Below are 11215 nucleotides of genomic sequence, written 5' to 3'. Positions count from 1 at the left end.
AAGAAAAGAGAAAACTACAGATCAATATCTCTGATGAAAATACAAGCAAAAATCGTCAAACCAAATCCAGCAGCACATCAAAAAGTTCATTCACTATGACCAAGTAGGGTTTATTCCTGGGATATAAAGTGTATTCAACATATGCAAATTGATAAATGTGATTCACCACATAAACAGAATCAAAAACAAAAAACATAGGATCATCTCAATAGATACAGAACAAGCCATCAATAAAATTCAACATTCCAGCCAGGCGCGGTGGCTCACGCCTGTAATCCCAGCACTTCCGGAGGCTGAAACGGGCGGATCATGAGGTCAGGAGATCGAGACCACGGTGAAACCCCGTCTCTACTAAAAATACAAAAAAGTAGCAGGGCATGGTGGCGGGCGCCTGTAGTCCCAGCTACTCGGGAGGCTGAGGCAGGAGAATGGCGTGAACCCGGGAGGTGGAGCTTGCAGTGAGCTGAGATCTCGCCACTGCACTCCAGCCTGGGCAACAGAGTGAGACTCCATCTCAAAAATAAATAAATAAATAAATAAATGAAATTCAACATTCCTTTTATGATAAAAACCCTCAACAGATTAAGCATTGAAGGAACATACCTCAGAATAATAAAACTATCTATGACAAACCCACAGTCGCCATCAAACTGAACAGCAAAAGCTGGAACCACACCCCTGGAGAACTGAGACACGACACAGATGCCCACTTTTACCACTTCTATTCAGCATAGCACTGAAAGTCCTAGTGAGAGCAAACAGGCAAGAGAAAGAAACAAAAGCCATCCAAATAGGAAAAGAAATTAAACAATCTCTCTTTGCCATTGTTGTGATTCTACACGTAGAAAATCCTAAAGTCTCCATCAGAAGGCTCTTTGAACTGACAAGTGAATTCAGTAAAGTTTCAAGAAATAAAAACATTGTAGGAAAATAGGTAGCATTTTTACGAACCAAAATCATTGCAGCTAATAACCAAATCGAAAACACAATCCAATTTACAATAGCCACAAAGAAAATGAAATATCTAGGAATTCATCCAACCAAGGGGGTCAAAGACCACTACAAGAAGTACAAGACACTGTTGAAAGAAATCAGAGATGACACATAAATGGAAAAATCTCCATGCTCATGGATTGGAAGAATCAATATTGTTAAAATGGATATACTGCCTAAAGCAATTTACAGATTCAATGCTATTCCTATCAAAATACCAATGTCATTTTTTAAATAATTAGAATGAAACCTATTATAAAATTCATCTGGAACCACAAAAGAGCTTGAATAGCCAAAGCAATCCTAAGCAAAAAGAAAAGCCAGAGGTATCACATTGCCAGACTTCAAACTGTACTATAAGGCTACAGTGATCAAAACAGCGCGGTACTGATACAAAAACAGACACACAGACCAGTGGAAGAGAATACAGCACCCAGAAGTAAATTTGCCCACCTACAACTATGTGACCTTTGAAGAAGCTGACAAAAACAAGCAATGGAAAAAAAATCCCTATTCAATAAATTGTGCTGTGGTAACTGGCTAGCCATATACAGAAGATTGAAATTGGACCCCTGCCTCTCAACATAGATGAAAATTAACTCAAGATAGATTAAAGATTTATGAGTAAGACCTAAAACTCTAATAATACTAGAAGAAAATCTAAGAAGTACCCTTTTTGATATAGGCTTTGGCAAATGGATGACTGAGTTCCCAAAAGCACTTGCAACAAAAACAAAAATTGACAGGTGGGATCCAATTAAACTAAAGAGCTTCTGCCTACCAAAGGAAACTATCAACAGAGTAAACAGACAATTTAAAGAATGGGAGAAAGTATTTGCAAACTATGCTTCTGATAAAGGTCTAATATCCAGCATCTCTAAGGAATTTAAACAAATCTACAAGCAAAAAACCCAAAAAATCCACCTAAAAAATGGGCAAAGGGCATGAACAGACATTTCTCAAAAGGTGACGTAACAAGCAGACAAGAAACATTAAAAATTGCTAAACTTCACTAATCATCACATAAACTCAAATGCAAAAACCACAATGAAATACCGTCTCACACCAGTCAGAATGGCAATTATTAAAACTTACAAAAAACAAGAGATGTTGAGAAGTCTGTGGAGAAATGGGAATGCTTATACATTGTAGGTGGGAATGCAAACTAGTTCAGCCACTGTGGAGAGCAGTTTGGAGATTCTTCAAATAACTTAAAATAGAACTACCATTTGACCCAGCAATCCCACTATTGAGTGTATATACCCAAGGGAAAATAACTTATTTTATCTAAGAGACACATGCACCCGTATGTTCATTGCAGCACTATTCACAATACCAAAGCAATAGAATGAACCTAGGTGTCCATCAACAGAGAATTGGGTAAAGAAAATATGGTATGTATACATCACAAAAAACAATGCAGCCATAAAAATGAACAAAGTCATGTTCTTTGTGGCAACATGAATGGAGCTGGAGACCATTATCCTAAGTGACCTAATAGAAGAACAGAAAGCCACATACCACATCTTCTCACTTATAGATGGTAGCTAAACATTGAATACACGTGTTAAGATGGGAACAATAGACATTGGGGACCACTAGACTGGGGAGGAAAGGTAGGGGTTGTGGGCTGAAGAACTACCTGTTGGGTACTGTGTTTACTGCCTGGGTGGTAGGATCACTGGGACTCCAAGCCTCAGCATCACACAATTACTCATGTAACAGTCTTTCATTAACCTATAATAAAAGTTGAAATTAATTAAAAAAACAAAACAACTACACTGTTTCATTGCTCTAGATTTCTTTTTGTCTCCATTTAATTATGGAGAGACTTGCAGAGACAGAAATGACTGTCACGTGTTCTTATACACATAAAGCCCTAGAAACAGGAACCACAGCACATCATGCACTGGGGCCATATGGGGAAGTACCAGAGTCAGTGAAGGCAAAAGGAGCAAGACTAAAGCTTGAGCCAGAGCCTTTAATATGGTTTTCCTTGGAAGGAATGAGTGAGACAGTGTAAGCAGCTGAGCAGGTTTAAGACTGGGTAGTGTGAGTACTTTTTGTGTAATTTAGTCCCTAGTGTTCCAGCACTTGATTCTGGGGTGACGGAAGCAGAGGGATAATGTCCCAGACCACAGGAGCCATATAATAAGAGTCAAGTGAGGGTGTGGATTCTGGATTGGTTGGTTTGCGTATAAATAACATTCTCATAGGCAAGTTGTTTAGTATTTCTAGAAATTAGCTAACCCTAGGAGGAGCACTCTGTGTTGAAACCCATATGGTCTCACGATGTCAAAGCAAAACAAAAACAATAACCATGATTAATACAGCAAGATGGAATAAGCTATATATTGCCTTAAGGAAGAAGTTACTTGGCTCTCTATGGCTGATCGTCATAACCTGAAAGATTTGTTCTCTTGACTTGAGTTGGACAACTGGGGTTTTATTTCTGAAGCATTTTATAGGAACTACTCATTGTTCTTGTTTTTGTCATAGCAGTCATGATGCTGGCCAATTGCATTCAACTCAGTCTTAACTTCCTTTTTATAGCAGCCCTCTCACCAGAATATTGCCCTTACTACAAAACTGCAAAAAGTTCAAGAACATCTCATAATATGGTTGGCAATAGAGACAACTAAACAGTCTCTAAGTCATGAAGATTTGAATCTCTAAACTTCCCTGAATTGACTTGGTCAATGCCTCACAAGCTAGTTAATGACAAAATGGGAGGAGGGGTAGCCAGACCATATATAAAAATAGAGCTCTGACCCACATCTTTGTAGCAACCTGCCTGGGAAGCCAAACCACAGCTTCTGCATCAACCAGCCCCAAATGAATAAGATTTAGTTAATGATTGCCAGGTTCCCTATTTTTGCCCCCGCTGCCAACTCAGGACCCATCAGAGAAAGTCAAGTATGCTTTCTGACTGATCACATAAGATGCTCCATTTCCCCTTATTTATTTAGTCCATCTTCAGCTTCCCCATACAACCTTAAAGCAGAGCATATCCAAAAGCTTTCCTTTTCCAAGTACAAAACTTTCCTATTCCTCAGCCTTTCTTTGAGTCTCTGCAAAACATATATGATGACAGCTGACTTTCTTGTTATAAAAAGTCTGAATAAATATAGATTCTCTCTGTTATTATTAGGTGTTATTTATTTCCACAACCTACAAAAAATCTTCAGGCAGGGTACTATTTAAAAGTGCAATATTGAAAAATTCCACATAAAATCAGGAAAAAAGAATGTTCATCTCACTACTATTCTTCTACACATTACTGTAAGCACTAACCATTATAAAAAGAAGAAAAATAAAGGGCATAATGATTGAATAGGAAAAAGAAAATTGTCTTTTCTTGAAAATGAGATGATTATGGAAAAAAAATTAAGGAATACGTTTCAAAAGCTACTAGAACTAAATAATATATATATATATATGAAATTTATAGCAAACAAGGTTAATATATAAAAGTGCATGTTGAGTGTTCCTTATCCAGATATCTGAAATCTGAAATGTTCTAAAAGCTGAAACTTTTTGAGAGCTGACGTGATGCTCAAGGAAATGTTCACTTAAGCATTACAGATTTTGGATTTCTGGAGTAGCACTACTGAATTTGTAAGTATAATGTAAATATTTTGAAATCTGAAAATAATTTGAAATCTGAAATATCTCTGGTCCCAAGCATTTTTTAACTTACTATATGTGCTCATTTTTTTAAACAAATGCCTATTAAGCAGACACTATGAAAAAAAACTGTGCAAACATTGGAAATACATAAGTAAGCAAGGCAGAAGGGCCTCTTGTATTAAAAATAAATGAAGGAGGACACTAGTTAAAGTGGTAAGGACAGATTTTAATCAGTAATAATGATTGCAACATGGAAAAGAGTGCAGCATGAGTTGAATTCAACTTCAATTTGTATATTGGCAACTGATTGTTTTATTTTATTTTAGATTCTAGGGGTACATCTGAACGTTTGTCACATGGGTATACTGTGTGATGCTGAATATTGAACTCCTAATGATCTCATCGCCCATGTAGTGAACATGAGACCCAATAGATCGTTTTTCAACAGTTGGCCAGCTCCCTCTCTCTTCCCTTTTGGAATCTCCAGTGTTTATGGTTCCCATCTTTGTGTTTTTGGGTACCAAATGTTTACCTCCTACTTATAAGTGAAAACATGGTATTTAGTTTGCTGTTTTTGCATTAATTCGACAAGCATTTTGGATAAGCAGTTCTTAACCGGTAAAATGTGTTGTTGCATGCTAATAATGAATCATTAAAACATAATAATAAATTCTATTCACAATAGAATAATCACAAGCATATAATTCTTAGGAATAAAGGCAACAAAATATGCGTAGGACTTTTATCTGGAAGCTAAAAAATATTATTGAGAAATTTTAAGAAAAAATAGAAAACGTAGATCTATACATGTTCTTATTGATATGTTATTTATATTAAGATATCCATCCACCTTATATTGATCTACAAATGTATTTCAAATCTGATGAAAATCACATCAGATTTTACTGCAAAATAAAAATAAACAATGTGATGTCAAGATGTATATAAATATGCAGAAATACAAAGGAACATAGGTAACTTAACCAATCGTGGAAAAGAATATAATCAAAGAAGTAACATTAAATTATTTTAAGATTTTAAAAGCTGCATGTTAAAAAATGGAGCATCCATAAATATGTTCATGTTTAACATAGATGATGAACTGATTTTCTATGAATACGAAGGACAATAGAAAATACATATTTTTACAACAAATCTGAAACAACTAGATAAATTTATGAAAATCAAATTAATTTTTTTATTTCTAACTTTTTCTGTTGCCCAGGCTGGAGTGGTGCAATCATAGCTCACTGCAGCCTCGAACTCCTGGGCTCAAGAAATCCTCCTTCTTCAGTCTCCTAATGCACTGGGGTTACAAATGTGAGTCATCATGCTTAGCCTAAAGTCAATGTTTATCCCATATCATTTACAAATTTGTGATGAATCCAATTTGAGATGCTCATAAACATAAATATGAAGCATAAATATAAAAACTAATACTATAAAGCATATAAGAGAACAATCTTGCATGTTAGGGAGGCAAAATATTACATCTTTAGGGAGGCAAAAATATTTCAGACAAAACAAACAGAAAATGTAGCCATAAAGGAAAAAATTATATAAATAGGGCTTCCTCAAAATAAGATTTTCTACTCATCAAGAGAAAGCATTGAAAAAAATTAAAAGGCAGGACACAGAATCGGAGGAATTATTTTTAATACATACAAATGACTTAGAAGATCTTAATAAGTAATACTATTCAGTAATAAAACGTCTAACAGCCTCTCCCCAAATAGGCATGGGTCTTGAATATCTTTTTTTTTGTTTGTTTATGTAAAAATTTATTTGACCAGAATGTAGAAAAAGTAATACTATTACATATGATACAGTTGCAAGAATCTAAAGTAAAGTGTGGATTTTATTCCATTGCACAATTTGCTAGTGTATTTCCTGGGTAGTGTGGTGCTGAATAAATAGGAGTGGGGTGTGGGGTGGGGTGGGTAAGGAATTCAGATAAGCCAGAAGCAGGGTGATTTTTAGTCGGAATTGTAAACTTTAGTCGGCCCCCACACGCTGCTGGGGAATGTGGAATGTTCCAGCTCTGAGATGTTAACTGAGAAAAGAGAAGTCAAACAAAGCCGATACGTGTAGCCGATACCGGGTCTACAGAATCCTTCATTATCCAGTTTAATCAGGAGCTTCTTGGTCTTTTATTAACTTGGTCCCAAAGAAGGAATTCAAGTCCTAGATAAGTAAATCCTCAATTTGCTGTTCCCTGAAGTATGGAAATGAAGTTGGGCCAGTTTTTAATCTCTGCTGCCAGAAAGGCCCTTTCTGCTAATAGATAAAAACTCTTTTTCTCAACTTAGTAATGACTTGTAGTCTTTTGGATATGGCTGATCTGAATTGGACTGAACTCCACCATATTCCTGCTCAGTGGGTCATTACTGGAATGAGACATTTGCTCTTCAGAGAACAACTTTATTTTTATTTTTTCTTGAGATGGAGTCTCACTCTGTCGACCAGGCTGGAGTGCAGTGGTGCGATATCGGCTCACTGCAGTCTCCACTTCCTGGGTTCAAGAGATCCTCCTGCCTCAGCCTCCCAAGTAGCTGGGACTACAGGCAGGCGTCACCATAATTTTCGTATTTTTAGTAGAGACATGGTTTTGCCATGTTGGCTGGGCTGGTCTTGAACTCCTGACCTCAAGTGATCTGTCCTGGCCTCCCAAAGTGTTGGGATTACAGGCGAAAGCCACCGCGCCCGGCCAGGGAACAACTTTAGAATGAAGGAAATATGCAAAAGAACATCACATCAAGGATCTATTAATTACTATCTATTAATTACTATATGTGGGTAATTATGACTATTTCCCAAGCATTCTACGTTGACTGCTTGAGAGGATGTTTGTCCTGCATGGTGGAGAGTGGAGAAGGGCCAGGATTCTTAGGTTAATCTATCTGTGGGTTATGATTTCCCACAATAGTCACCCCCGGCCCCCACCAGTCCTTTTATTGGCTCTGGATGGAAAATCCCTACCCATGTGATGGTCCCTGGTCTCTCCTATAGTTTGACCAACAGTTGACCCAAAAGGTTATGGTCTTCAGCATTTTAATTATATCCACGACTAGATACTGGAGTCTGTATTCTTCAAAGTGCGGGGCTGCCTATTCTCCCAGGAACCAAATGACCTCTGTCTTAAGAAAGTATGCTTACTAGGAAATACCCTGCCTACCTTAGGAATAAATGCAACTTAAGGAAAAAATAAGAGAGCTGAAAAAGCTGGTGCCATTTGAAAAAAAAAAAGGGAAGGAATGAGATTTAACTGGTGCTCAAAGCTTCTCCAATACAAAATATTTGGTCATGTATCCATAATTTGCTTGACATTTCCAGCAAAGCGAAGATGGCAATAACAAAAGGAACTTCTTGCAAGAGAAGAGAAAGACCCACGGAGCTCCAGAGTTTCTGTTCGAACAAGACTCTTCTGTTTTGCTTATACACAGTTAAGTTCTTTTAGTGTCTGATCCAGTGTCTGATGTAAGCCCACATTCTCTTCTTTAGTCTGGGCAAGTTTCTCTTCCAGGTCATCAATTGTCTTTTCCAGTTTTGCAACCGTTCTCTCTGCAAATTCAGCACGGGTCTCAGCCTCTTTCAGTCTGTCAGACAGAAGTTTAATTTCTTCTTCATATTTGTCTTCCTTTTCAGAATACTTTTCAGATGCAGCCTCCAGAGATTTCAGATTGTTAGTAACATTCTTGAGTTCTTCTTCCAGGTCACCACATCTTAGTTCAGACACCTCTGCACGCACCTCTGCCCTCTCCAGCTCACCCTCCAGGATGACCAGCTTACGAGCTACCTCCTCGTACTTGCGGTCAGCCTCTTCCGCAATGTGCTTGGCCTCTTTAAGCTGCAACTCCTGAATCTCCATCTTCTCCTCATCCTTCATGGCCCGGTTTTCTATCAACTTCATTCCTCTCTCACTCTCATCTGCAGCTTTTTCTGCCTCCTCCAGCTTCTGCAGGGCCATGGCCAGTCATTCCTGAGCCCTGCCCAACTCCTCCTCAACGAGCTGGATGCATCGGTTGAGGGCGGCCACATCACCTTCAGCTTTCTCGCGCCGCTCGCGCTCGCCGTCCAGCTCCCGCTGCAGGCCCTGCGCGCGGTCTTCCGCCTCGTCCGCCTGCTGCTGCAGGGCCTGGATCTTGCGTTTCACCACCTCCAGGGAGTTGAGGCCGGCCATGGCGCGGAGGCGCAGAGGCGCACTGGCAGCGGCGGACGGTCGGCTGGGCTCAGCTCCGGCGAGAGCTGCACAGCCGCACCCCGGCCCCGGGTCTTAAATATCTTACAAAGGAAGATATGCAATGTCACATGAACAGGCTCTGGACATCATTATTCATTAGGAATATGCAAATATACATGACAATGACAGCCATTGCACATTCACTAGAAATTAAAGAAATTTTAAAATACTGACAATACCAAAAATTATAGACATGTAGAAACTGGAAGTCTTTTTGTTTCTTAAGAGTGTAAAATGGGGCAAACACTCCAGAGAACAGTTAATTATTTTCTTATAAAGTTTAAAATATATTTTTCTTAGACCCAGTAAGCTTTTTCTCTGTTATGTGTACAAAAGAAATAATAACTGATGCCACGATAAAGATTTAATCAAAACTTATTAGAACAGTTTTATTCTTAAAACTAAACCTTGAAACAACCCAAACAACCTTCAATAAAGGAATAGATACACGAATTGTATATATTCGTACAGTGGACACTACAGTACTCAGAATTAACAACAACAACAAATCAGATATTGACGTGTGTAACAAAATGTCTGGGCCTCTATAAAATATTATATTGAATAAAATAAAAAAGTTGAATATCAATTCTTATTATGTTGAACAAATTTTAAAGAAATTACATGGCATAAAGTTCCATTTATATGACATTCTAGAAGAGGCAAAACTAATCCATGGTTATGAAAATAAGAATGGATTAAAGATTTGATGTGTGAATGAGATTTAAGTGGAAAGGCATGAAGGAATTTTTGAGGTGAGGAAAATGCCTGTAGCTTGAATCGGTATTGATTATATGGGTCTTTGTATTTGTCCAAAGTTATTGAATTGTAAACTTTAGATCTGTGCATTTCACAGTTTAAAAAACTTACCTCACCAGTGAAACTCTGTCTACCTAAAGTCTGCAGAAAGCATAACTCAAGAATTTAACATAAGGTCCCCTAATCACGTGAAGGTAAGAAACAGTCATCTTTTAAACATTTAAAAAGTCAGGTGAATAAAAAATCCAGGAGTTTTTTTTTTTTTGAATAACTATTAAACTTATGCCAGTGAAAGAAAATAAAATTAATTTTCACAAAAGTTGATATACATGACTGAGAATTAAATCTATATTGATACTGTTGAGATTAAAATACAACACAATTTTAATAAACATTTAAAACATGGACATGGTGTCCCTAACAATTTGTTGATAGGGGAGAGGATAATATAAAAATTAATTTTATGAATCCCACATAAGTACTTGTTAAAAACATATGCCTCTGTTCTTTTTATTTAGGAATCACTCACGGAAAGCACACGTTCTTTGCTTCTGCACTAACTCTGGAATTCAATATTAGAAGGCTCAACTGCCATGAATATAAATCAAATTCATCTGCATCCCCTATATCAGACTAAATGTGTTTGTTTCTCACTATTCTGCTACATTCCTTGTATTAATTTTAATAGAATCAAAACTGAGATATGGAAGAGGATGTTATATATTGAACAGCTTTTCTTCCATCTAGCATACCCAATATTTGCCGCATGGGCCAGAAATATGAGAATTAGAAATGCATCTTTATTTGGGGTCCTTATTTCATTCACAATTCTAGATAGTCTTCCAGTTATGACAAAGTCTAAGAATTTTATTTTTAAATAAATTATTATCATATTTTTCTGTTACCATTTTTTGGTTGGTTTTCCATGCAGTTTGTGCCTACTTCCAGGAGGAAGACACCTACACACATTTTCTCTTCTCTGCTTTCTTTACAAATTTGAATATGAAAAAGAGAGCCAGGAATTGCCAAAAGCTGGTTACTCCAAGACCCTAGGCATTCTGTCAAAATCTAACTTGGATGATCATGTAAAATGCTTATCATTTTATTAATATCAGTATGTTCATTCAAATGGTAACAAGATTTTCACTTGATTTCTAAATCACTGATCTTAAGTGAAAAATATCAAAATAGAGGACTTCACAAATATTATCATTTAGAACATCCTCACTTTAAACAATCTAAAGTTATTTTTAATGTTGAATCAATCATACTCTGACCTTCTCCATAGGAAAGGAAAATGTAAATATCCCAGACAGCAGAGAGCAACCTGTCATAAAAATAAAACTGTACTTTCAAATAGCTGTAGTCCACAGCACAGCTCTAACCCAAATTGTCATTTCAGCAGCTTCACATTATTAGAAAATACTTACCTTCTAGCTTTGAGCATGAAAGAAAAGTACAAAGTACTCTTAGTCTATCAGTTTCCCTAAGTAGGAGATTCATGTATTTGCTGGGGTCATATAAAGAAACTGATAGTGCAATTTAATAAGGATAATGCAGAGAGGGTTTGGAGACTCTTTGCAAAGCTGTTGA

The 11215-nt window shown here is 37.1% G+C and overlaps 1 pseudogene; it reads right to left on the bottom strand.

The window, feature by feature from the left end:
• Positions 1 to 6463: 6463 nt before the first annotated feature.
• LOC129531425 (tropomyosin alpha-4 chain-like) lies at positions 6464 to 8870 on the bottom strand (annotated as a pseudogene).
• Between the last annotated feature and the right edge of the window lie 2345 nt (positions 8871 to 11215).

This window comes from Gorilla gorilla, chromosome 12, assembly GCF_029281585.2.
Source record: "Gorilla gorilla gorilla isolate KB3781 chromosome 12, NHGRI_mGorGor1-v2.1_pri, whole genome shotgun sequence".
Classification (NCBI taxonomy): Eukaryota; Metazoa; Chordata; class Mammalia; order Primates; family Hominidae; genus Gorilla; species Gorilla gorilla.
This window is presented reverse-complemented; position numbering and strand designations above follow the sequence as displayed.